At 36.9% G+C, this 27502-nt stretch overlaps 1 protein-coding gene across 1 annotated transcript in view; it reads right to left on the reverse strand.

Moving 5' to 3' along the window:
* LOC148222823 (uncharacterized) overlaps window positions 1-27502 on the reverse strand; it is a 500146-nt gene that overhangs the window by 347186 nt on the left and 125458 nt on the right. The gene's annotated exons all lie outside the window — the stretch shown is intronic.

Genomic DNA, 27502 nt, shown 5'->3' on the forward strand with positions numbered 1-27502 from the left:
GTTCATGTCCATATAAAAAGCACAAAGCATCTACTATATGAGAGTAATCAAATGCAGGTTTGTACCAGAAATATAAATAGTACAGATTGGAAAATACCTCAATAATGAAGTATTTCATGCAATTCCAAGGAAAATTAGATGAATGACTGAAAAGGATAGACGTGTACACAATTCATTATATAGAATATGGTAACACTTGGCTAAAAGAAGTGTGGAGTTCCTCACTTTAATGAGCACAGTCTTTGCTCACAAATTAAAAATAAACAAATAAAAAAGATATGAGTATGATCTCACTTACTGGCAGTTGATCAAACTGCAATTTGTCCCAAGAGTTGGGAAGCCACTGCCTTATAACACATCAAGAACTCCTGCTTATTGAACTGATCTGTGTACAGTCTGACTCCTTTTCTGTCTACAGCAATTGTCTCTCCTATCAAAACATTTGGGTTTATTGAAATGACAACTTAATGGTTAACTGGAAACATAGCATGATGTTTAAAGTTAAATCATGCTCACTTCACTTTGGACTCTCACTGTATCCCCACTGAATAAAAGTACATTTCCTTTCACTGAGGGTTGTACAGCCAGTCCAATCTCAGTGCAATGCTGCTGATGTTAATAGCAAACATGAATAGCTACACACAACAGTTTAAATCTCTAACATACATATATTACCATAACTAAACCCAGCACTTCTCATTAATCATACAATGGCATGCTTCTTCATTTACAGCCAGCTGATTAAAATACAGATATATTGTCCTGAACATCACAGAAATCATGGGCACCCAGCCATTGTTTCCAAATAAGTGTTTTCTCAGCCTTGTTTCACTACTCAGCTACATATTGCAGATTACAAAAATTATTAAAGATTCCAGCACAAAAATGGACAAAAACAGATGCAAATTAAGAGATTGAAGGGCATAAATTTTCTGCCACAACAAGGATAAAGCTTCAGGAAGATGAAGTTACAGCTGCCTATTCTACAGGTTCATTTTTAAAGCATTGTTTTCCTACAAGACAATTTGGCCAACAATTAACAAAATAGTTGGGTAGCAAGGGTATTTCTTACACTGAATCCTTAAAATCTAATGCTGTACTTTATAATCTCTATAAAGATTTCACAAACTTTTGAGAATATACCTTATGACTATTGCTGCACTTACCCCAGACAGCTGGGAAAAAATCAACATAGTCTGTTATATAGAACAATGTGCAGATACCATTTCCAGCTAGACTGAAGCAGATTTGATCATAAAAGATGGGGCTGAAGATAACCTGTTTTATTAAAGCTCTCTAGTTCTATAAGGTATTTGAATGGCCATGAAATGTATTCAATAAAGAAAAGTCCACGTATGCAAAGGTAGCATTCTGGAAATGGATTTTGAATATTTTGTGATGGAATATCTAAAAAGTTGTCTCACTACCAAAAGCCTCTTCCAGTCTTTTCTGTATACCACTGCTTTTCAGCCACACCCTTTATCCTTTGGGATACATCATCCAGTAAATCCTGTTTAAAGCTTTAGCAGCCTGCACATCAGAGAGTCCCTTCACTACTCACCCTACACTGTCAGACCCCTATAAAAACAAGTGACAAAGCCAGTGGATGACAACAATACCTTGTCTGGTGAGTGTCTCTATTTTAAAAAGGAACCAAATCCAACTGCATTTCATGCATGGAAATAATTACAGTAATAGTAATAACAAAGGTATTAATAATTATTATGTTTATTATCTACATAAGCAACGGTGACCCACAAAAATAGAAATATTGAATTTATCTTTCATCCATAGTCCACTTTTAACAATTAGAAATATCATTTGTTCATTTATAAATTAAAAAGCAGAATACAGTGTCTGTCCATTATCCACCCTGATAAACTCATTCTGCTGAAACAACTGACAAGTAACACAGGCAGTACATGAAAGATCCCATGGAAGATCGGGTACTGCACGTCTAATTCTGTATGGGGATGCAGTTCTGCTTAGCAAGAGCTACACAGTAGAAGAATATTTTACAGAATGGATTATTATTTCTGAAGCACCATAAGGAGTCTTGCATACCATCAAACAGAATTAGTGATTCCTCCTCGAATACTCACTGTCTACCAGTGCATATATACTGCCACATATTTATTATAAGCTACATGTTTATAGTTATAATTTATGTATACATTTCCACAAGTTTTCTTGGAGAACGACATTTTGCTGTGAATTGAATCAGAATCAGGAACCAAGAACTTCTCTGTTTTAACCTTCACTCCAGTAATAGGTTCTTGCAGCCTTTAGCAAACCACTCCTGCATTTGTAAAATGAAAATATAAACATCTACTTGCTTACCTAGAGGACGATACTGGAAAACTATTTGGCCTTCACAACCAAAAGCCAAGTCTGACAAATTCACAGTGAATTTGGCAAGGAAATGTTGCACAGTGCCCTGCAATCCCAGCGTTGCTTTGGCACCCTATGGCATTTTCCCCGTATGCTTTCCAGGCTGAGTTTAAGTTTCTGTTTGACTTCCAGACCTGCAGACAGTTATGGCTGTTAAATTACAATCACAGAATTTGTCTCCCTGACATCAGGAGGATTAATTACATGCCTAAAGGTAAGGAATTAACCAAATGCTTGTAGAATGAAGGCTTCATTTGGTGAAGGGCCAATTTTCCCAATTGATAATGTATAAATAAAAATAATGCCTAATTTGCTTCCATTACTAATGCTTTATATACTATATAACTGGAAGCAAATTAGAAATTTATTTTAAATTGTTTACATACAAATCTTATTTTCTTTAAGAGTAGAAATCAACGGCCATTTCTCTTCTAATTTGATGCTGTCATCACATATTACAAAGACTAAGCATAAGGCGCTTTATATTTTAAATTATCTCACTATATATGGAAGTTAAACATTTGATAAAACACTACCCAACAGAAATAAAAATAAGTAAATAATAATCAAATATAATCTCATGTTTTTATTAATCTAGGATAATTTCACATTTGATGCATATACAAGAATTTTAAAGAACCTTTGTAAAAAGTATTTTGAAGATACTGCTTGTATTCTCCATAAAAATTACAAGAAAATGGTTCATGTAATTCATAATGTTGTTAAATAATATATATAGTTAACATTACTTTTGTGAAACAGTCACCATGTTCCTCAAAACAACCTGACCCTTTCTTTTCCAAAGGAACTAAAAAAGTCTCACAAATACCAGTGAAAGACTAATTCTCTCAAAGATGACTCAGTGAAAAATAATGACTGATAGCAGAGTGTTAAGACCTTATATTTGTGAAACACGACACAGGTCATCAGCAGGAGTCCACAGAAATCCAACTACACTGTTTTCACTTCAAGGTTCAGAATAACCTGATTTTCTTAAGCCTCTTGGTTCTCTCTCAGCCTCACTCCTCTGCTGCATGTATGTGAATCATTCTGGGTCTATCATAAGTTAAAGCATAATTACTTGTGTGTTAAAGTAGTATGGCCTCTTGCCACACTCAACAAAAATAAAGTTACTACCATTGATCATGTGTCTTTCAGAGCTCTAATTCTTACAAATACCATGACACCACATCCCTGTGGAAGGAAACAGGACACATGAATAAAAGAGGCTTTTTGTGAGGTACACAGTGAAAACAAACCCCATCAAGGCAGATAAATTTTTCACTGCATATATTAGGAGACCAAAATATCACAAACAAATGGCCTAGATGGAACTTTCCAAGCCTGTGGGCAGAGGGAAAATTACAGGATAAACTACCTTACCTGCCTTCCTGGATTTTTTAAAATGCTACAACTTCCTATGACTTGTGTCAGTTCTTCTCACTTGTCCACGACAACTACATCTATCATAATCTGGAAAAAAAATCCAAAAAACCGTATCTTCTAAGTCTAGAACACAAGCCCCTTTTCTTCAACTACTCTTGGAATAAGTTCCCTGACCTTGACTGAGCAGATGTTGTCAACTTCTTCTATCCTGTGATGACTGAAGTTTGTCCAGGAGACACAATTCTCTGTTAAATCCTTACCACTCCTTCACAGAAGACATCAGTTTACACAGAAATTATTTGCAAGAATATAAATTACCTCATTTGCAGCCAAATTAGGAATAAAACAAAACTTAGTGACTGTGAAATAGTTGCTCCTCCCCAACCATCTAATGGTTGGATGTATTAATATACATGGCTTTCTCTCATTTGGTGGATTCATACCAGTTGTGAGATTTTTGATATTACATGCATTTTTCAAAACTCTCTAGAAATGGTGTTCATAATTTGAAAGATAATATAAAGAATTTCCTCTGTTAATACATTCCACCCCACAAAATGCAGTGGCATAAACACTAATGTCCAACATACTGCAAGTGGGAGGTAACACTGAATATTCTGCTTGGCAGAAGTCAGGCTGCCTAAGGAACACTTCCATGCAGTTCTGGATCCAAGCAATTCCAACATTGTCTGTTTTCTAAGAAGACTAGATCCTTAATGGAAAAGCTGCTGCTAGCTATGTGTTCATTAGACTTGGAAATGGAGAGTCACTCTTCTAGCCTGGAGCCAGAAGGTGGGCTATCTTGGAGGCAGGGTTGATAGCTTTTGAATACCAGATGAAGTCTATAGATACAAGACTGGTGTCAAATGACAAGAGCCTTAAGCAGATGGATGACAGTGTGTGTGCACTATAGGCTGTTGTTAATTTACTAGCTAGAGATAATGCTTCTATAAAATTAAAAATGAGTCACTGGAAAACAGCCCGAGAGGCCATAGCCTGCAGATTTCAGGCCTCCTGGCAGGCCTGCATTGTGGGGGATATGTTTTTATAGAATTATGAAAATTAAAATTGCATGTTAGAGAGAAAGAAAATGTAATTGTTTCTCTTACTAGCTATTTAAGCTATTCGTAGTTTGGATTTGTAATTCAAAAGTACATATTCAATGAAATGCAATAAACTAGTCATAGAAACTCAGACAAGATACACATGAGCAATGGCAAACATATATAATATTAATGAATTTTCAAGTGTCAAGATGTGGGGTCTGTGTCTGGAACTATGCTTTCATAATTTTAGCATGACCATATACAAAGTCCCTTTTTTTCAGTATTGCTCTGCATGGGACTTTTCACTGCTATTGAGTTATGTTGGAAACTACCTTTCCTCTGCTTTTATCTTGGAATGAAAATTTCATGTCATATTTCTTGCAAGACTGTCAATAGATTTATGTATCATAACATAGACAAGGCTGTCTCCTTGTTTCCTTGCTTCAAATGTAAGACCAGACATCAGATTCTATGTAAAATTTTTGTGAGAGTCCATTTTGGATAAAGAAGCAACTTTATTGCCAAAGGCAAAAAAGGGAACTGTAAAGAATAAGTACACTGGTCTTAGCACAGTTCCCATGCTACCATTTACTGGGAGGGATACTACTTACTATGCTATCAAGAACTTCCTGGGCCACTCGAGACCATATAATCTTAATAAAACAGTGAAAAATTCAAACAATCTGCGATCCAGAGAGGCTGAATCTAGCTGTCTATATAGACAAAACCGTTCTTGATGCCTGCATGTATTTATCAAAGGCCCTAAAACAATTTAACACAGAGCCTGACAACCAAATTCCTACAGATGAGAAAAACATGCTGTGGGAAACACAGTTCTAACACTTAGACAATTATTTTATATTCTCATCTATGCTCTGTAGAAGTAACAATACCTTACAATTTTTCAGTACTTTTTGCCCCTACCGTTGTTAGTGAATATATTCCTTTGGATACCATTATCCCTTGAATCCCAGCTTAAAGACACAAAAGAAACCAGCACAGGGACAAAGTCAGAAGAAACTGAAATTTGTGACTCCCATTCAGGGTTCACATAGTTTTTAATCCACAACCCCAGCGAGCTGATGTAGAAAGCTGGCTACACTGCTCCAACCCACCCTGCAATGACTCAGCACCATTGAATTCAGCAGTGTTACTGATGGTTTACATGCATGTGAATGAGGGCAGAATTAAATAGGACATATGGAAAGATATGTTATTCAAAGCTTATAAAGAGATGAGAGGAAGAAAGGGAAAGAATATGCAGACAGTGAATTAGTTATCCTGCATAATATATTACAATCAAGGTCACATGTAAATACTTGTGTATATAAACACATAATACTGCCCATGCAATATTGTTCTGATTCTTTTCAGATATTGACAGTGACAGAGACATCTGTGCAGCAATGGATATTTTTCAGCTTTAGAAAACTTTAATCCAAAAGTGTCTACCATAGAGACTTTAGTCACAAACACATCCAAGTATTACAGTGCAGCACCTCTCATTTCCACTTGAAGGTGAAAGGCTGACTTTACAAAAAAGTTTCTCTTTTTTCAGTCCTATGCAACACCACCTGTCTCATCAGCAGGACCACTCTAAAGGGATGGGCCTCAAGGCACCTCAGTCCCAAGATTCTCCATGCCTCATTCTTCATCCACGCTGCTAGTAATGTACCATCACTGGCACAGTTACACCTGAACACTCTGGTGCTGCCAAACACCTGGCTTTATTTTCCACTGTCCAAATGAAAAATAAGCATAATCTGCTATTTGAGGATACAGCAAATGAGGGAGTTCATGACAAATTGTGTTGGTTTATGCAGAATAGTGATAATAAGATACAAATGAGAATTTTTTGCTTAATGAATAATACTAATCACGTTTCAACAAATGCTGTGCCCTTCTAATTAGAGAGAATGCATAAAATCAGCTTAATTTATTTGTGACTAGTTATACATAGTTTAAATATTTACTAGAGATTTACTCTTAACGTTTGAAATTATTTTAAACAGCTCTTGCAGTAAAAGCAGACCTAGTAATGTAAAAGTCACAATTCTAACTTCTGCCCTCCCTTTCGTTATGTAGCGTGTGATGTATGCCCTCAGTTTTCAAGATGCAAGAGAAAGGATATTATTGATTTACATGCTAATTCTCCAACTGTTACTAATTTTCTTGATTCCTGCTTCCAAAGTTGCACTTCCAACATTCATCACTGTAGTACACTAGAGGGGCTGAGCATCTTTTTCAATAAATTACAGGAACTATGACTAATTATAGTGATATTAACTATGCAAAGTAATGTGTAACTTAAAATGGATACGTTTATCATTTCAAATTATGCTTTTGATTCTTGATCGCCTTATACATGGATGCTTTTCCTTTTTTTGTGCAGATTATGAACTGCTATTTTTTTTTTTAATCTGTTTCACAGATACAAGCATACCTTGTGAATTTGACGAATGGAAACAAATCATTTACATCTCATGTAATGCCTAGTGGGTAGAGGACAAGATTAATACCAAGGGCAAGTAGGACCAAATTCTGATTGTTATAGCAAAGCACTGAGGATTCAGCTTGAACAGTGCCATCAGAAGGTATTTGGCCTACAGGATTTCTATGCTATTCTTTATGTCTTCCTAATGCTAGGAAGTTAATAGTGCAAGTTGCTTGGCTGTTAATTCCAGCAGCATCAAACAATCAAAGCAAAAACAAGTGCAACTGACTTTCAACTGTTAGGAAAATATACTACGAAGGTTTAAAATACAGAAGCTTTAAGACAACGGCAGTGCAGTTGTGCATGTGTAAAAACTCTGCACAGCAGCAGGACTTTCTAGCAGGACCATACTCTTGTAATTCTCCTTCCATTGTGGAAGAAACCCAGCCTCTGTCTTCTCAGTCATTTTCCCATTACCTAGTATTTCATGGTACAAATATACAGCTCTTAGTAAGCAAATTAAAAATTCCAAATTTAGGAATAACGTACACTGGTGTGTTGCAGAGACATTGCCGGAGAAACTAAAGCAGTACAGATGGACAGCGCCAAATTTCTCTACAGAATCTGCAGAAATTAATCACCAGAGACCAAAGAGTTGGGACAGATCCTTCCATCTAGATGGACTATTATTTTACACTATGTCAGAACAGTCTAAGGGGCATTCTTTAGAAAAAAAATCATGCAGACATCTCCAGAGGTTTACCAGAGGAACATCTGGACTTGGACCTCTGCCATTACTTCCCTGCTTAGCCAACACATGTTTTGGGATGGGTGCTCTTGTGCTTGCATGATACTGTCATTAAAATGTGTCACCTTTCCTGAGCATGTTTCCACTTCAGCGTTGCATCATATAGGATCTGACCACTAGTTTTCTTAATCAAAGTTGACTCTCCTGAAGTCCAGAGACTTCACTCTGGAACTCTTCTTCCTCATTTCCCTCAGTCTATTGAACTCCACTATACCATGGTCACTAGAGCCATGGCTATCATTAATTACCAGACCATCAACCAAACCTTTACTGTTAGTGGGCAGCAGCAGATCCAGCTGTGAATCACCTCAGCTGGCTTTTCTAATATCTGAATCAAGAAGTTAACCCTGCCACCCTCCAGAAATCTTTTTGTCTCCCAACATCTGCCCTTTCATCCAATGTCAGTTCTTCCAAGGGTAAAGGAAGTGTAAACTGATGTTGTCTTAATTAAAATGCCTTCCAAAATGATACCAAATTAGAGGTATTTCAGTTATGCAGTTTTATAACTCTGAAGTGGACCTTTTGCATATATTTATAATGGCATTTTATGGTGACCTGAAGTGCTAATCTTCATCCTACTAGACAACAGGCAGTATGTCACCTTATGATTCAACAAAACATCATTCAAAAGCTTCAGCAAAATTGCACAGTAGAATCAATCAGGCCAGTACATCATTCAAAGAACAGCAGAAAACACAGAATGTAATACCAAAGAGCTTGGGGTAAATATTCCCATTGCTGTATCTACAGAGACCTGAAAAACTAGCACAATATTTTGGAATAAAGCTGGAGAAGGTCTGGAGAAGAGTTTGCTGAGTTATCATCACAGCTAGACTTTTTATTTCTTGAGGTTGAGTAAGTACTGTCTAGTACTTCTAACCTATTGTTACTAATATTTCCAGGTTTCCAGGTCTCCATTCTTGTCATCTTCATTGTTCTGGGAATAGCTGAGTCAGCTGACTGTCAGTTTGGTATTACCATCTGCACAACCCAAGTCTTTTCTCATCAGTAGAAAATGAAGATTCTAGTTTGACCTGGACATCACCAATAGCATTAAAACATAAATCAATCCCATTTCAATGATACCATCCTGTGGCTGAGCTGTTTGTCCCTTATCTCACCCAGGTACGTGAGACAAACACTCATTGAAGAGAATTTTGGCTCTTAGAAACTATGTTGGTAACCAGAAAGGAAACCTTCCTCTCATAAGAGGAAATGAAATGCTCTTCCCGGAGGCCTTTAAGAAAGGCCTTTCCTTCTACACAACTTCCAGGAGAGTTCCTGACATTCCAACCTGCTTACTGTATCCCTGTGACTGCTGCACTGGCCCTGCTTCCTGCTTCGCATAGCCAGAATGTCGCCAGAAGGGACAGAACTGGAACTGAGGCTCCTCTTACTTCTGAGGGGTTGCTAGATCCAGGGGCATCAGTGATGTCTGTGCTGCTTAGAGAGTCTGCTCCCATTTTCCATCCCTCATCTTCCACTATTCTCCAGCTTATCATGTAGTCTTAAGACTCAGCCTTAGTATAGCAGTCTGTCTTCTAGGGTGTTTACAGGACCACTGCCTGCACAACCTGTACATCTCAGCTGGTTCCTAAACGCTGGCCTATGTCTAAAAGAATGGAAAGAGAATTTGCAAAACTGAGTCTTGAAGGAGTTTGAGTGTACTAATGTGCTCTCTTGAAACTTCAAATACAGCACAAAGTAGAATCACAGAATAATTTGTGTTGGAAATCACAGAAGGTCACCTCATATAACCCCTGCTCAAAGCAAGAGTCAAAAAGACAAGGCTCAGTCAAGATCTAAAAATCCACAAGGAAGCAGTTTAACTTGTTCCAGTATGTGATCACTATCATGGGGAAAAATTAAAATCCTTATATTTAACGAAAATGTTTTATATCCCAGCTTTTATCTGCTGCCTCCTATCCTGCCACTGCATCTCTACGAGAAGAGTTTGTCTTTTTCAGATTCTCCCATGAGGTAGCTCTAGTCAGCAATGAGATACCTTCATAGCCCTCTCCTCTTAGAGATGAGCAAGCCCAACTCTCACCCTCTCCCTGTATGTCATGAGCTCCAGAAGGCTTCATATGTAGTGGTTCTGATTACTAAACAAAATTCAATTCAAAGAAGCTTTGGTGGAAGACAATTTCTGAGACTATTTAAAATCAGAATTGAAAATCACTTACTAGCATAATTTACAATTTTAAAGCACAGCTCACAGCTGTCCTAGTTATGTTCTTATCAATCTCTTCTGGACAAGTATTCTCAAGTCCTCTACCTCATCTAATGTTTTCTATTTCCCCTCTCAAGAAAATTTACTCTCAGGAAGTCACTGAGAGTTCACAATCTAATTAAACAAAAATGCTGTACGATAAAATTTACCACAGATTCATCAACCATGCTCTTTAAGTAGAGCTGAGATTCTCAAATTTGAAAATTCCTGATCAAAATCTAGGCCACTTTAGAAATCTACAAACAGAATGTCCAAAGCAAGGAATAATGAGGTTCTGTCCTTGTAAAGTCTTCTGGACCTCAACACACTTCATTACCAATATCACATAGAACAAACCCATAGCTTTAATCAACAGGAAAGCAATGAAGAGTTGGTCTACTATTCAGGACATTTTACTTGACTGATATTATTGTATGCACTTTGCTTAGGCATTTAACGCTCACTTTTTACTTCTCAGAGAAATGTGACAATATAAAGTTCATATTCACTGGACTACTATCAGATGTAAAATTCCATACCACTATAAAATGGTCCCTTTTAAAATAGTATCTTTATGTCATGTCCTATGCTTTTAACACTACTAAAGTATTAGTAAATTACTAATTGCTTTACAAATTACTAAAAACAAAATAATTTCAGCCTTGAATATTAGAATCCCAGACCACATATTAGATGTATTATGGTTACATGTGGTCCAGTGAAATGCTTTTGTGCTATACCCTCTTTCAGTAGGTCTTCGTTTCAATTGTATTAGATTTAGTTGTAAAGTTTAAAATATTAAGACATTTATATTTAGATCTGTTCTGGTTGACTCTATGAGTCACAGAATTCTAAATACTGTGCCACTAACATTTTTTCCCCAGATATCCCATTTTGTTGGTCATGCAAAGACACAGCAAGACTGCCTACATATACATTGAACAAACAGCTGGAAATCAACAGCCTGCCCTCCTTTCCAATACACATTGGTTTAGAGACAGAAGATTAACAAATGAATTTGCTTTGCAGGCAAAACATTGCCACCATTTTATTCTGTGTAGAGAAGCAAAATTCTTATATTAGAGTAAGAAAAAACAAGGGTGTGGAGGCACAGTATGACAGACTGCAGACATGCTCCTTTAAGGTCCAGCTGCAAACAGGAGATCTGATGTTCTCCTTGTGACTTCTTGAGGCTCCTAATTGAGACCATGAACCTCAGGTATGGAATTGGCCATGCAGAATGACCATCTTCTCTTACATTCACCACTACTACCCACAACTGCTAAGATCTTTCCTAATTTTTCTAAGCTTTTTCTAAGCTCTTCCAATCACTATATAGCCAAGAATGAACAAAGCTTCGGGGGACAGGGGAAATGCATGCTTAGGAGTCCTGCTTGTCTTTCTCTTCATTGTAAACTCCTGTAGATTGCCCATCCAACATAACTGATTAATCCCCCAAAAGCACTGGATGATTTCAAGGGTGTTGATGCACAACCTTTACCAGTGCTTTTATTTTAAGTCTCAAAGATAAACAAATTGATATTTAAAGAGTACTTTCTGAAGAATTTATAACATCCAAATCTCCTACACTGAGAACAATAATGTTTCATGAAAGGAATGAAGAAATATAGCCATTTAAATCATTCAACATCATTAAAATACTCCTAACTAGTTATTCCTGGATGAAAAATAACACAGTTTCACAATAAATAACTGAAAATTTTTCAGTTTTAAAAGATTGGTTCCTCCTTAGACAGACTTTAAATAAGGCTTAACTGAGATATCAATGACTGAAATATGCTCATGTTTCCTTAGCTTCCCCAGAGAGCATTTCCTCTGACTCTAAATAGGAGTAGTCTAATGGCTTTGACTCAACTACATTTCTGAATCTCAAGAAAGCAGGGTCTCTTCTCTGACATCTTCTTTTGATCTGATATTAAGAGATTTGCCTATAAATTCTTTCATTAGCCACTATAGATCAGATTTTTCAGAGGTACTGCATACCTGAACTCTGGTTTCAAAGAGGAGTTTGCAGGACAACTGCATCTATGTACAGCCTAGCATCTTCATCCATTATATATTACACCAAAAGGCACCAAATCATCAGTATCAAGTATCCTGCACACATGAAAACCATCAGGCCTATTTTACAAAAGTTAATGTGCTGAAGTGCAGCTGTCCCCAGTTACCTGAACAAGTAAATTTCTTTGCTCTAAAGAGGTGGACTCAAAGAGCAGGGTTGATGCCAAAAGCTAAGGGGCAAAGCTGTGCAGAGAGTGCAGAACTACCAAGCAGTAGTTCTGGAGTTCAAACCAAGAGGAGGGATTAGTTCCATGCTGTGCACATGGTGAACAGCAGTGGCAGAGTGCTAAGGAGATAAAGACAGGGATACAACTTTTTCCTAGGTACAGCACAACAGTTTCTGGAGTAAACTGAAAGCTCATGTAAGTTCCTATGAAGTTCCTTTCACAAGAAAATGCTTTAGATGTTTCGTTGAATACACTGGTCACTTCTAATATTACCCTGACTGGCTGAAATTTTGCTAAAATTCAACTTCCTGTAATACTTAAATAAATATGGACCCTCCTCACATTAATAAAGTGGTCCAATTTCTGCCTCCTTGAACCTCTCTCTGCAGTAGAATTTACATAAAAACATCAAACTCACCAAGACTATCCTGTGTATGTAAAAGCAGATTTCTGGGAAAGCACAGGCTGAAGGCTACTGGTGAAATTGCTGTTCCCTCAGGCCTAAGCTCCGTAGACCTTAAATCAGTTGGTTCACATGTAAGTCAACCCATAGACAGTTCCAGGCTGTCACAAGCAGACTGTTCCAAGTACTTCCATTGGTTTATAGTCTGTCTATGCTCCCCTGCATGACACAGAGTGGTTGTTGAACAAAAGCTCACCTATAACAACCCTGCTCTGCTTGCTCAGTGTGTTGCTGCTCACTTTTTGAAACTTGCCTTTCCTTTTTGTCCCAGCAGCACCCTTCAAATCACACTTAACATTAATAACAATGCCGATATAAAATTGTTCCCAAATGTTTGGTATCAGGTCCCGCCCTGTTATCTGAATTTCTCCTGCTATGGAATATACCTAAAAAGTACCTTCTTGATAGATGTAAAGGATCTGAGTGGCCAGAGCTGCTCCTGCTCAGATGGGCTGGCATAACATCCTAGAATTCTATTCCACATCACTTACAACTTCAGTTCAAGATATATCAATATCTGTGACTAAATAGTACCTCAGTGTTACGAGAGGCATCACACTATCAATATGCATTTACAGCATGGATTCCAGGATATTCCTGTCCAGTTGCTTACTGCTGCTGATCCCACTTAGCATGCTAAATTCCAACTCCTACCAAACCAGCAGGAAGACAAGGCCCTCACTTGTTACAATTCATTTCTATATTGCTGAGGCCATTTCAACTCACTGACATGTTCATTCAGAGAAGTTTTCATTACTCTTTGGTTAATGTGGCAGTTAATGTCCTTGAGCTCCATGTTCCTGTGTCCATTTTAAAATGTGGGAAAAAAATGGGTTGCCCTTATTTAGGATACAATCTCATAGTCAATCATTTGAAAAATCTTCATTTGCAATTGCTTGAGTGGATAGTGAAACCATTTCCTGAATGATGCTGCTTGCCTTTCAGATTTCTCTCAGTATTAGAAAGGCTATGTGAACTCTGGATCAGTGTTCTTTAATAAAACAGCACAGCAGTAAATACCAAAATAAGAGTTTCATGCTTAAGGTACTACACATTAGAAAAATGTAATGTTCTATCGATGTTTCTTGCTGTTTTATAGTTACCTGATATATGTTGGACTTTCAATCCTTTCTATGCCCTGAGCATTCATTACATTTACACATTTTACAGTTCTCTAGTAATTTTGTAATACATTTTCCTGAATCAGCTGATGACATTTAATGGAATGTTTAAGACACAACATAAAACCATAAATGCTTTTGCTTATTCTGGGGAAAAAAATTGTGCACGTAAATTGGTTTTCATATTAAAAACTATGTTGGTGTACCCAGCATTTTTGCTTCTGCTATACATATTAAAATATAACTAAATGCCTCTTATGCAACACTGCAGCATAAGTACAAATAACAAGCATTTGTACTTTACAAGCAAGCTATATGATTAAGGAGCTATTAATGAAGTGAAACAAAACCTCAGTGCTAGAATGTAATAGTCCATGAAATTCTTATGGGGAGAAAGAGAATCTGCAGTGAATAAATATTAACCTAAATGCAAGAGAAAACACAAAGCAAACAAAAAAAGAAAGCATTTTTAAAGCCAAAATTTTGGTAAAAACTGCTGACTACTTAAGGAAAGTCTATTTGCATACCACAGGGCTCCATCTGCTGTGGAAAATATAGGCTGCAAGAATGATTTAATATTTAATAGGAGTAGTGGCCGTTGTTAATTATAATTTGCACATTTACAAATCAGCACTGATAGCAATACAAATTATGAAATATAAGGGTGTTATTCCGGATACTGGGGAAAATAAGATGACAGACAAAGTTAATGGAGTATCCCTAACAACAGCTCTGTCAGAACACATCAGAGAACTAATCCAGTTACAAAGAGCCTGCAATGGAAAATCTATTTAAAATATTAAAATGCTGTTTGGTAAAAGCTTTTTCCTAGTGCATTTTACTTAAACAGTTGCTTATTGCTCATGGGTCATTAGCTGTACACCCAGATGCATTCTGCAAACTGCCGTTCGAAAGAACAGTAGAAATTAAATAAGAAATAGATTTCTGCAGCATTTTTCCTGAAATTTAGAATCATCTTACTGCAGACTACAGACAGAAAAGTGGTATCAACTACTTCCAAGATAGGTGCTGTTACTGTTACAATAACTAGACATTTTCTTTCACTAGAAATAAAAAAGAAACATGTTATAGAGAACTTGACTCATTTGAAAAATTTTCCATCCCTGGAACTCACTCCAAGTGGATAAAGATATGCAGAGAAAGTAATTCCAGTACTGAAAACTTAGTTCTAGTTTAAGACTTAACATTACTTTGTTTTCAACACCAAAACTATAAATAGGCTTTATGTAGCAAAACCCCAGAAATTACACTGATTGTTTTCATTAATCGCACTTTTCTCATCATCATGATGTAATATGGATTACAGACAGAAACCATTAATGCTTTAATAGCAACTCTGCTCACAGAGTTATTCATGCTGCTACCGATTTCTGTGTTTTCACATCAGGTAGATGGTCTGTAATATAAACCATGAGGCAACCCTAACCCCATTTGATTCAACAGGTAGTTTAGTGTTTATGTCACCTACTACATACAAGGTAAAAGTACATACAAGGCAAGAGCCTTTAATCTTGCCAGTATACAGTTCACTGAAATACACAAGCGAATTGTGCTCCTATGGTACAGACAAACCATACTCAGTCTGCAGAAAGAGATACAATAGCTGTCTCCTTAAAGTCCAACAGATTAGCAAGTACATATTAATCTGAAACTGTGGCCATGGGTCACCCTAGACTGATCTAGCAGTGTTTAACTCACAAATTCTGCTGGAAAATGTCAAGAGTACCACATTTTAGCTGCCGCTTCTTTTATCCATGTATTGGATTTCTTTTTATTTCATGCCCACAAAAGGAAGGATGTGGAATTAGGCAATTAGATATGCTGATGGAAATGGTCTGGGGGAACCAAAACTCCTCTTACAGGGGCACAATATAGCAGTTATGACAGAATCATGAACCTACAACTATCTTTCTGTTCCTTCTGTTGTTAGTGAATATTGTTTGTTCTCTGACTAGAAGAGCTGTATTTTGTCTTCACCTCGTTACTTATACCACTAGCTGGATAATTAAACAGAGTTAACACTTGTTTTGCTGGAGTGCAATTTAAGACCTGCTTAGATGTATTAATTTGAGTTATATAGTGACAGTTTCCCTTTCAAAAAATATTATACTTGAGCATCAAATGAAAGGCAGTATTTCAATGCTAAAAAACATACCTTCTGGTGCAGAATCAGTATCTGTCCAATTTCACCTCCTCAGTTCCTAGTAGTGGTTTCAATAATGAAATCATCCTCACACATCTATGTCTGCAAAGAGGAAAAGTAGACTTTGCTATTTTTGACTCTATTTATTGTGCAATCAGAAAAGTGATAACAATATTATCAAAACTAATGCCCAACAATTGCATAATGTTCTCACGTTTTGATTTTTTAACAAACTATTCCCTTGTGCATTTGGGGCTCTATAAGAATGACCAGATCTTTCACAAGATGTGTGATGATGGGGGAGATTATCCAGAATTTTAGGCAGCCTGTTCTACAGCAAAATGCCAAGACCTCATTTGACTGCTGATGTCCTAGTCTATAGTAGTTGAGAGCAATCTCTGCTTTTTGTTAGGCAATAATTTCACTTTACAAAGAAAAGTTGTAGCAAGACACAATAATGATTGCTGCAAGTTCCTCTCTTTCGCAAAACACAAAAATCTCTGATTAGCCAAAGAACTGAGAAATGATAAAATAAAGACAAAATGGTTCAAGCAGAGAATGCAATTCTGGTTTTATGAAAACCAGACCAAAACAACATCACTTCCAGATATTTTTATATTCTTCTTGTGTCATGCCAGCAATGTAAAGACTATCTTAATACATGGCTGAAAATGCCCTTGTCACAGCAGCTCCTCAGACCCCTACAATACCTAGATCACCTGATCTCAGTGCATGAGTACCATGCAGAACAGGCCAAAGAAGAAATACAGCAAGAATATGAAATATCTCTTTGGCATGGTTAGTGGAGCAGCTCTTCAGCAGCTGTTACTCAATTTAGTGCTGTTATCTCTATTTATACTAGAGACTGTTTTTTCCTTCAGCCATCTCTAGGGTCAAGACATCAGAAAAGCATAGAAAGATGACCCATTGTTTTTTTCATTGTGTGAAGTGCTGATCTGGTAAGCACATGAAATTCCATCCTAAATCCTAAAAAAAAAACCCTTAAATGGTTTACTAACCCATCATTATTCCATATATGCTGAGGAGCAAACAAAGCAGTATACAATATTCTGTAGGGGTGGAGAAACAAGAAAATTAAACTTCCTACAGGTAACAAGTACTAGCACAGCCTGTGTTGTTCATCCTGGCCCGATGAGCCTACATGTCATTTTAACATGTACATGCTCATTTATTATGTTACAGATCAGATCAAACAGCCACCCAAATTGCAATTTCCAGAGCTGAAATAACATATAACTCCCATTTATTCTTCAGAAATCTCTTGTACTAATAATTTTCACTCTGGGTCAAATATACACTTAGCAAAACACATCTAACAAATTTATGGGTTTTCCTCTGAAGTCAGCAAAGCATTTTCACACAATAGTCCATAATGAGTATAAAGAACCTGCTTTATTTACTAGGCATAGCAATTTCTTGCTCAGAAAACATGAAAATAGAAACATACATAGTAAATTTCCTCCCCTACTTGGTCTCTTGATAGCAGCATAAAACGAATAAATGATTGCATGGATGGCAAAGATGTCCCCTTTTGCATAATTACTGGCCAAGATAATGAAAGGTTTTGTGGGACAGACACCACTACTTCCTAGTCCTGTAGGTCGGTTTTTCCTGAAAGGTACCTAAAACTGTAGTTTTTCCTAGGTACCTAAAGCTTTAGTTCCATCAAGTACATTTTGTTGTAAAAATTAAATAAAGCAGTCAGAATGGTCCTTTCTGAAGATCGACAGTTTTCTGCAGAATGACAGGCAATCAGCTCCATGGAAATCCATAGCAATGGGGCATCCCACACACATCATAATTCACATAGTCCTTGCTACTTATTATATTTGGGATCCCAGAAAATCCCAGAAAGCCTCAGAGCTGGGGAAGTGCAAGAAGTGGACAATAATAAGTTAGAGAAAAAGTTGGGCTTGAGCAGTGGCAGAAAGGGACTTTGGATGTTAGATTTGAATGCTTTCTGCAGGCCACAGAGCAGTGTGCAGGAGCCCAAGTCAGGCTGAGGTTTAGCTGGTAGTCACTCCAGATTAGATATGAATCGTGTTCTAAAGGCAAAAAACCTCAAGAACCCCTCTCAGTACTATGCCATCTGGGCCTGTGATAACTGTATTTCAATGGTCTCTTGAGTAGCAAATATTTTCTCTGGATTTCTTTCTTTGAAGTTTCCCAATATAATGTTTTTGATCTTTGTGATAGAACCTCATGTGACATTTCGAGTTATGACACAATGTACTTTAAGATACTAAGGAAAAATAAAGTTGCATCAAATACATTCACTGAATGTTTTAAACTTGCAGTGTATGGAGGAAAGACTGACCTGGGCTCTTTATTTCAGTGCAGCCTGCCAAGGAGAGAGACACAAGGGACAGAAGAGAATCTTCCATTCAGGAAGTGCCGAGTTAAACCCAGTTTTAGTTTGTTCTACATCACAAATGATTACAAACTCAGTTTGAAGCCATTCCCACTTGTCCTATCACTACGTGCCCTTGTAAAAAGTCCCTCTCCAGCTCTCTTGTAGGCCCTCTTTAGGTACAGGAAGGGGTTGTGAGGTGCCCCCAAGCCTTCTCTTCACCAAGCTAAAGAGCTCAAGTCTCTCAGCCCATCTCATACAGGAGGTGCTCCAGGCACCTTCTTGATTTTGGAGAAGTTCTGCAAAAAAAGTATATAAATAAAAGTACCTGACAGATAATGTCTTAACTAGGCACAGGCACATGTGGCAGTAGAAAATATAGCAAAGAGGAACATATCCAACTGGAAAAAAATAAGAATACACAGCATCATAAAAATAAAAATATGGCGGCTGAAAGTGTGTCTTTTTATTATTGTCAGTGAGTTTCTTCTACAAACTTATTGATACCTCCACCTCTCATACTGCTGCCATATAACTCTAGCCATGACATTCATCCATGTTGTTTACTCATGGCATCCTTCACTTCCTAATGGGTCTTTTCTCTTTATTTAGATCCAACATAAAAGCATCCTTTCAAGTTTGTTTTTAAAGAGGAAAACAATTTCCCCGAACTGAATCAATTAAACGACTAATATAGGTGTCTAGATTAGTGCTTTAGGCTTTTTATCTAGTCATACATACAGAACATACAGAGGCACAAAAGAGCTCTGAGTAATCCCCTTGAAGTTTCACTAAAATGTTACTATGCCTGTAAGTCTGTCACTTACACTACACCCCTAAACAGAGTTTGAAAGGATGGAGTGAGATTTTCAACAGCATTGACCTAACTTTACTGCAATTTAAGTCTTAGGAATTTTACCATTAACTTAAATGTGACCATTTAAGGCAATGCTAAGTGCTTCTGAAAATCCAATCTGTAATCTTCTTTAAACTGATGGCTAAGCAAACCGGACCAAAAAAGAGTAGCTTTACAATCATTACTTATTTTTAAATCTATACATCAGCCATGTGTGAACATGATATAGCCTGTGCACATGTAAGAATAAATGCATGCATACATATAAATGAACTGAATTTTTCTGTTGACAGATTATTTGCCAAGTTAAAGCCAAATGTGATTTGAAATTACCATGATATTACACTGAATAAAGAGGATTTATAATGGAAATACTAAAAGAACCTCTGTAATAGTGATCCTGCCAGGCACTCCTGTAACAACATATATTTCATTCTTTTCAGTTAGTGCTGTTTTTCTCCTTTCTCTGAATATTTGAGAACGGTAAGTGAAATGTTAATTTTTTTAAGTCAGAACCATCTAGCTAAACCATCCAAATCATTTTTGTATACAGAGATTTTATTTGTAATCTTTCTCTGCAAGCTGCTTTGTTAAATCCTAATGACAACTTTTATGCATAATGCATAAAATAAACTTTACCAATGTTTAACACACTTTTATAAACATGTAAAACCCCTTCATAAGTGAGATGACACACTGCAGGGCATGCAGTTGCAGTACACTGGGAAACCACACTTCCTAGATGACTGAAGGCATCTGCTCCGTGCCATTAATTTCTCAACATCGAACACATGTAGTTAGTTATCTTAGAACAGCGGTGCATCATATTCTGTACTTTTTTTAATAATAGACAAGTACATTTTACTGCATGTATAAGAATTGTTCTGTGCACATCTACAATACTTTTCCTTCTATTCTAGGAACATTTGTATTTTCTCAAGGAATGGGGAGAGAGGACAACAGCAAGATCACTTCTTACTTTGTCAAAATGCTTTATTCAGCAAATAATTATCTATAAAAATATATGCTAACAAGGAATCACTCAAAAATGGATGGTATAAATCTTCCTTATGCAAGAGGCAAAGAAATCGGAATAATAACAATGTATCACTAGCCAATGTCACTGAAATGATTTGTTTTACTCCTTTAATCTTTACCATATCTAAACTGACTATAATAAATGAATAATTACTCTGAATGCAGTGGAGTTAATTGAAAATCTGCTTGAAGTATAAAACCAAGAAATCATAACAACAAATACAAGGTTTAGCCAGTGTTTAGGAACTTGTCTTTGTCAATAATTTTTAAGGTTCAGTGTAAATGATACTGTTTACCATCGTACATCATCTAACATTACTTCACAAAGTCATGAATTATTTCAGACTTCCATGAATATTAACAGTCTTTAGAGTCATGGTATTTCACCAGCATACACCCAAGTATTAAAGTCTTATGGGGTTTGACTTTTCAAAATGAAACCAATTTAATTCAAGTTTGCTTTATAGTTCAGGATTTTTTCAAATGTCAAAGGTATGTCACCTAACACAGGGACAGGCTGATTGTCAAAGCACACATCTGGACATGCACTTCCTATTGTGTGTCCAAAACAGTTGGAATCCTGAGACAAGCATACACTAGCAAGGGGAAGACAAAATCTGGTGGTTGCGTCCTGCTTAAAAACACAACAAAACCAGACGTGCCTTGGAAACTGTACAGTTACAGTAATCAAACGGCCAAAACAAAAAGTAGAGAAAAATTGTTTGCATGAAAGTCACTGCTAAAAGATAAACCTTTCATTCCATTAAGCCACAGAAATTACCAGTTTCATCATCTTCTAAGAACTGTATGTCCAGAATTTGCAATGAAGCTGACCAGCATGGATTTCTCTTTCTTGAAAACAAACACTTCATAATAAAGGCTTACAAGAGAGCAAGTGCACCCACCCAGTTCTGTCTCCATCGAACCTGACCTGCAGATTGCTTGTTTCACCCCTACAACTGTTGTCATAAATTTGACTAGGGCTGAGATTAAAAAGAAACATGATGCATAAAGTAGCTTCAACACAGAATACATGAGAAGAAAAGCTGGCCCTCTTCCCATACACACTCTTGTGCTGTATCACTTTATTCATAATGCAAATCAGAAGCACCAGATTTGAAATTAAGTTACCACAGCAGAGGGCAATACAGCTCTCAGGCAATCACATATGTCCTTGGCAAACTGCAGCATATACACAATTACTGCACAACAAAGTCACTGTGTTGGCTGCAAAACAGGTTCTCTGTAATCAATAACTTCACTCATGTAAAAGAAGGATCATATTTCAAGTGTTGCTATTATACCACTGTCATCTCGTATAGTGAACTCACTATTTACATAGTACTGCAAATATATATATATATATTTACTATATAGGTTATAACCAGCTAGTGCAAATGTTATAGTAAATATTCCATTAAATAACTCTGAGATAAAATAACAACCTAGAAGACACAGCAGTGCCAAAAGTTCTTACTGACAGTCATCCCGGGCAGATGCTGATTTTTGCTCTGTGAAGGCTTTTCTTCCTACAGATCATATTTTCATCATCTCTTTCAGGGTAACCTCTCAGTTTTGAAGCACAGTGATCCTAGGTTTTGGGTATGTTTGCACACAGGAAATACCTATTACTGTGTGACAGATGCCTGACAAATATGGATAAAGCTTCTTTGGAAAATACTAATTTTACAAAATTTTGAATAGCCAAAATGTGCAGACCAAAACCTAAAACCAGCAAACTACAAATACTGTCAATCTTATCTCTGTACATGAATTGAGAAGGTGGACGGCCGAGGCAGCATGGTTACCTCATTCCATCAGCCAGAAAATATTTTTTCTCTCACTGAAATCCAGAAGTTGGGTGCAGCCCTCTGACCTAACTTGCATCCAGATGACCCAGCAAGGGAGATACACACTCTGCCAAATACTTGCTGATGGCAGAATCAGGAAGAAATCCAAGACTCCCGGGTTCAAACCCAGTTTGTGGAGGAAATTCTAGCTTCTCACAGTAAGACTACCTATTGTTCTTATGCCTCAAAACACACTCTATTCCTTGTTGCTCTGACATGCCCATGCTACTCCTGCACTCTCTTTCATAACATCCACCCTCTAATTCCAATCTCATTTCCACTACAATAAGTTTCTTTTTTCCTTCCCAACTCCTTTTCTCATGCTTTCTAATAAGTTCAGCATATTTTTCTGCTTTTCTCCATGTTCTGTCAGATTGTCCCAGCAGAAATTTCATGTGCCCAGGATCACAGTTGTACCTGTAGCTATGGACAATCCTATTCAGCATCCCTAAAAGCCTGGACTATGGCATGCTCAGTGCAAATGAATTATTCAAGGAACATAAACAGCAAAAATAGAAACATATTTAGGATAAATTTCCACACCAGCACAACCCTGAAAAATACAACATCCATGGCATAAAAACAACTTTTCAAGAAGAATATTCTTCAACAGAGAGCGAAACTGTTTCCTCATAACCTTGCACTCCAAAATGTCTTAAGTGTTAGAGCTTGGTAATCAAACATACTGCGTTTGGGACAGATATCCAACATGGAAAACGTGAGCTAAGATAGGGAAGTTTGGTAGAGTTAGAAACTACTAGTTCAGCAATAGCAATAAATGACCATTAACAGTGCCCTATTTCTAAACTCTGCTCGTCGTGACAAGAAACATGATGAGAGTCACATATAAATGTGTGACTTTTCAATTGGTGCTTTCAATTGGCAGCAGGGACTCAGTGCTTGTAACTAGAAAAGAATGAAGACCTTGCAATCCAAAGTGGACAGAGAACAAAGAATGTCTTGCGTGGCACTGGATGGGGAGCCCTGGATCTATGGGGAGCCCTGTGACAGTGTGAGCTACAGAACGTGCAGGGCTGGCACAACAGACACTAGCAAGTTTTGGGCAGACATGAGTGTGGAAAACTCATGCATGTCATCCATTAGAAATGGACATTACCAAAGGAAACCTTGTCCTCTGACTATGGTCCCCTGAAGTTTGAGCTCTAGGCAGGCTGAATTATCTGACAACCACGTTCAGTTAGCCTGGATAACATCTGAAAATGGGAGGATTTTTACTTTAGGAGTTGCTTTCTAATATCAGATATTCACTGAAAAATTACATTGAAAGAATTTCTTTAAAGAAGAGAATTGAAGGAAGATGTTCCTTTAATATTCAGAGTAAAGGGTAACATAATTAAAGCTAGATATTAAAAATACTGTAAAATTTCCTTAAAAGAAACCTCAAACAAACAAAAACATAAGAATTGAAAGTTAAAATCCCTGCCTTGAAATGTACATCTCCTCATCTCTCAGGAGAATAAATGCAGCACTACCAGTGTAAAAGAGGTGTAAGCAGACATAAAATCTATTCTTCTGAGTTTAGTTTTCTTGACAAAGTGCAGCATGTCATCATGAGACTATCTCAATCTATTATGAGAATTGGTAAGGCCTATTAGAAGTCTGTGGAAATGATCCTTAATAAAAAATATCTTCATAAAACAAGGAATTCTCTTGATTAAATTGTTATTGCATGAGTAGACATACAGTAAATGTTCAGCTCATTGTAGTTGAGAAAATAATATATATGGGCCAAGATATGCCTTTTAGAAATCGTGTCTAAAATTAGTAAAGAAGAAGTGTTTCTTCTGAAATAATTTTATTTTTCACAAGAAAGCAGAAACATATCTATCAGAAGAAAGATTATAACAAAGCAGCTGGAACACTGGAACCTCTGTAATATATTGCACATTTTAATCATGTTTGATACAACAGTCTTTATATGGATATCAATTACACTAATGACTCTTACATAATACCCCTGGGTGCCTAAGGGATGTGTATTGTCACCTCCCTTTTGTCATAAAAATAGAGAGTAGTTCTATACACACACTAAAGTAGTTTCTTTCATTTTTATATAATGAATGAGTAACACTGTAAAAAAAGACATTTTACCCCATATTAGTTTAGCAAACAGAAGAGATTTCATATATGACAGTGCTAAATATACTCTTAAACTGCTAATAAAGACAAAGCCTGAGGGGAAAAATTCTAATGATGAGCAATGCCAGAAGTTTTTATTTCTGGATCTAAAGTAAAAATGTTTCATTTAGGTATAGTCTTAGAGGCATCATAGAAGAAATCAGATTTTCCTATAATTTTTATCTCTAATAAAAATCACTGGAATTAATTTGAGCATCATTACAGGATTGAAAAAATGCTTTTAGAGGTACTGTTACTTGCGTAACTTGTCTGTGTGCACTTTATTGCATAATGAAAACTGAGAGGTTTCATCTGTAAATGATCTACACTTTCCCAAGCAACTGCCTAGAAAACAATACAGACTCCACAGTACAATATAGAGAGCTGGCAGGACACAAGACTTACTCTCAGGAAAAGAATCAGAGAATCAGATGAAAGGGGAAACCAATTTCATCATGGATTTATGAATTTTAAAACATACACTTCAGCATTTTCTCTCTCTGAGCTGGTCCTACCTTAAATGCCTGCAAAAATATATCCTACCTAGAAGTTTTCTTAATGCTTACATGGGGAACTCCAGTGGGCAGTGACAAAGGTGCTGTTAGTGTATGTAGACAAAGAAATGTGGCCTCACTAACATAGTGCTCTACCCAGATTAATCTATCACAATGTGTTTTCCTCATCAGACCTCTGGCTTCTCTGACAACCTAAATAATAGCATGGCAATTAAATTTATCCCAACTTTTTCCTTAGGTTCAGCTGCCTATGAGATTTTTATACATTTTTTTTTTATCCCAAGTTCAAAGCCCTGTAATGGATCTCTCAGTGATACTTAAATCCCAATAATACTGTGAGCTGGCAGGAATTTGATGGCATTTTTACAAAGGGGAGCCTGGTGACAGGGTAGCTCTCCAGAACCATACATTGCTGTGTGATGCTGTGGAATTTGCTGTCCTCCTGCAGCCCTATCATTTGAAGAGTTTTTTAATCATCCATAAAAACTAAAGAAACCTCATAGGAACCTCAATATGGCAAAGCAATTTGTATTCGTGCATGTTTTCTCAATCTTACTTTTGACCTTCTGAGATAATGTATGAAAATACATGTTGGATTGCTTCAGACAATTTTTTTTTTCATTTGTAATTATTTAACATTGATTTTGATTCAGGCTAGGAAAGCTGATGTGCCTTTCCTATTTTGAACAAAAAAAGTAAAACTTCAGGATATTTAAATATTGAAAAGTGGCAACTGCATATGCATAGCAAGTAACTACCTCTCCAAGATACTTCAGAAAAATTGTGTTTAGTAGAGTACTTGTGATAAATTATGTATTTATTGTAACAGGGTCAGAAGCTGTTACAATTTACTGTGCTTGGTCAAAAAAATCACTTTTATAAAAAGTACTTCAGTGTCTCATGTACATTTAAATGAGAACTTGGATGCACCAAACACTGATTTTCATGGGAGGAAAGTTAAACATCTGAGGTCGATTTTTGCTGTGACTTATATTGGTATAAAAAACCCAAAGCCTAGTCATCCTACTAATTTCCATATATTTTGGTCTTTCCTTACAGATAAAAATATAAAACGTAATGTGGAAGTTGGCACGTATTTTTTCAAGAACAGGTTATGTGTACATCATGCTATTGTGCTAACAAGCAATGCAGGAGAATGGCTCCTAACAAAGCAAATGGATGGATGAAAGCCAAGTGGCAGTAAGTGAAACACGGGGTTTGCATCTTACAGAGCTGAATTTTAAAAGCTGTGATTCATGTGCCTGAGCACATATTATGTGATTAAAAAATCAGTTCACAATGTTAATTGTTTAATTTTTATAAACTTGCTACATTTTTAGCTCATCCTGCTGTCACCAGTAATAGCTACTAGAATTATTTACATTAAGGTGTTTTGGAGGTGTCCATAAAAACTTCACCAATATCACTGCTATAGCAAACTTTAGAACTGGAAGAAAGAGGAAGGTCTTAACCCACAGAACTTTCCTTTCCGTGTCACTGTATATTTTGCCAAGGTTTTGCACAAGCATAAACTTCTGGAAAAAGGAAGTTTCCTGTCTCTGCTGAGCAGTCAGCAATTACAGAATGTCAAAACATTATCTGCAGACCAACACTGTTTGTAATCTATAGCTGAGTCTGTGCCCAGTCAAAGAAACCAAAAAACTGTCCTCAGTGTACTGGGAGCCCCAGCGCCAGCCAGCCTGGATGGAGAAGAGAGAAAGATGCCTCGGATCACTTCGTGGTACCCATGTGACCTAACTCACAGCTCAAGTAAATCATGCCAGGAAAGCAGGTTTTTCCTACTGTGTACTCATTCGGACCTAACATTCATCACATCTCAAGAACAAAAGTTCAGGTTTCAAATTCTCATCAGGGCCCAGGGTAATTTTTGGAGATCCATATAACCACAGAAATGTGCTTCTCTTTTTCCACTAAGAAGGTATTAAAAAGCTGCTGTCTATAATTGCTACCCATGGAATGCATTGAATAAGACAGAAACCAGTTGAAAAAATTTGCAGGTGATCATGTAATTAAAGACTCTGCCCTAGTGAATAAAAAACAGAGACGAGCAAAGTATCACAAACAACCCAGAGTCTGACATTTCCTAATTTACAAATCCTTGCCTGCAGACTCAGTGCTGCAGCATGACCACACTGCTTTCACAGTGCAAAGGTTACACAGCCTGGAAGAGCAGTGAATGCACTGCAGTGGAGATGCTCAGGAGAGCTTAAATTTACTAACTCCAATCATGACAGCTATCTTGCTGTAGCACTTTGAAAGTGACCACCTACCTGCTGCACAGTCTTCATGGCAGGTAGGGTTAACTGGCCCACATTTAGGCTCTTGCTGCTATGAAAAGACAGCAACAGTACCTTTTTAAAGTTGACTTCCATGCATTAATCTCATACTGCTGTCATTGCTCTGTTGACCAGTCCTCACACAAATGTAATCTAGGAATA

This window comes from Sturnus vulgaris, chromosome 9 (assembly GCF_052056855.1).
Source record: "Sturnus vulgaris isolate bStuVul1 chromosome 9, bStuVul1.hap1, whole genome shotgun sequence".
Lineage (NCBI taxonomy): Eukaryota > Metazoa > Chordata > Aves > Passeriformes > Sturnidae > Sturnus > Sturnus vulgaris.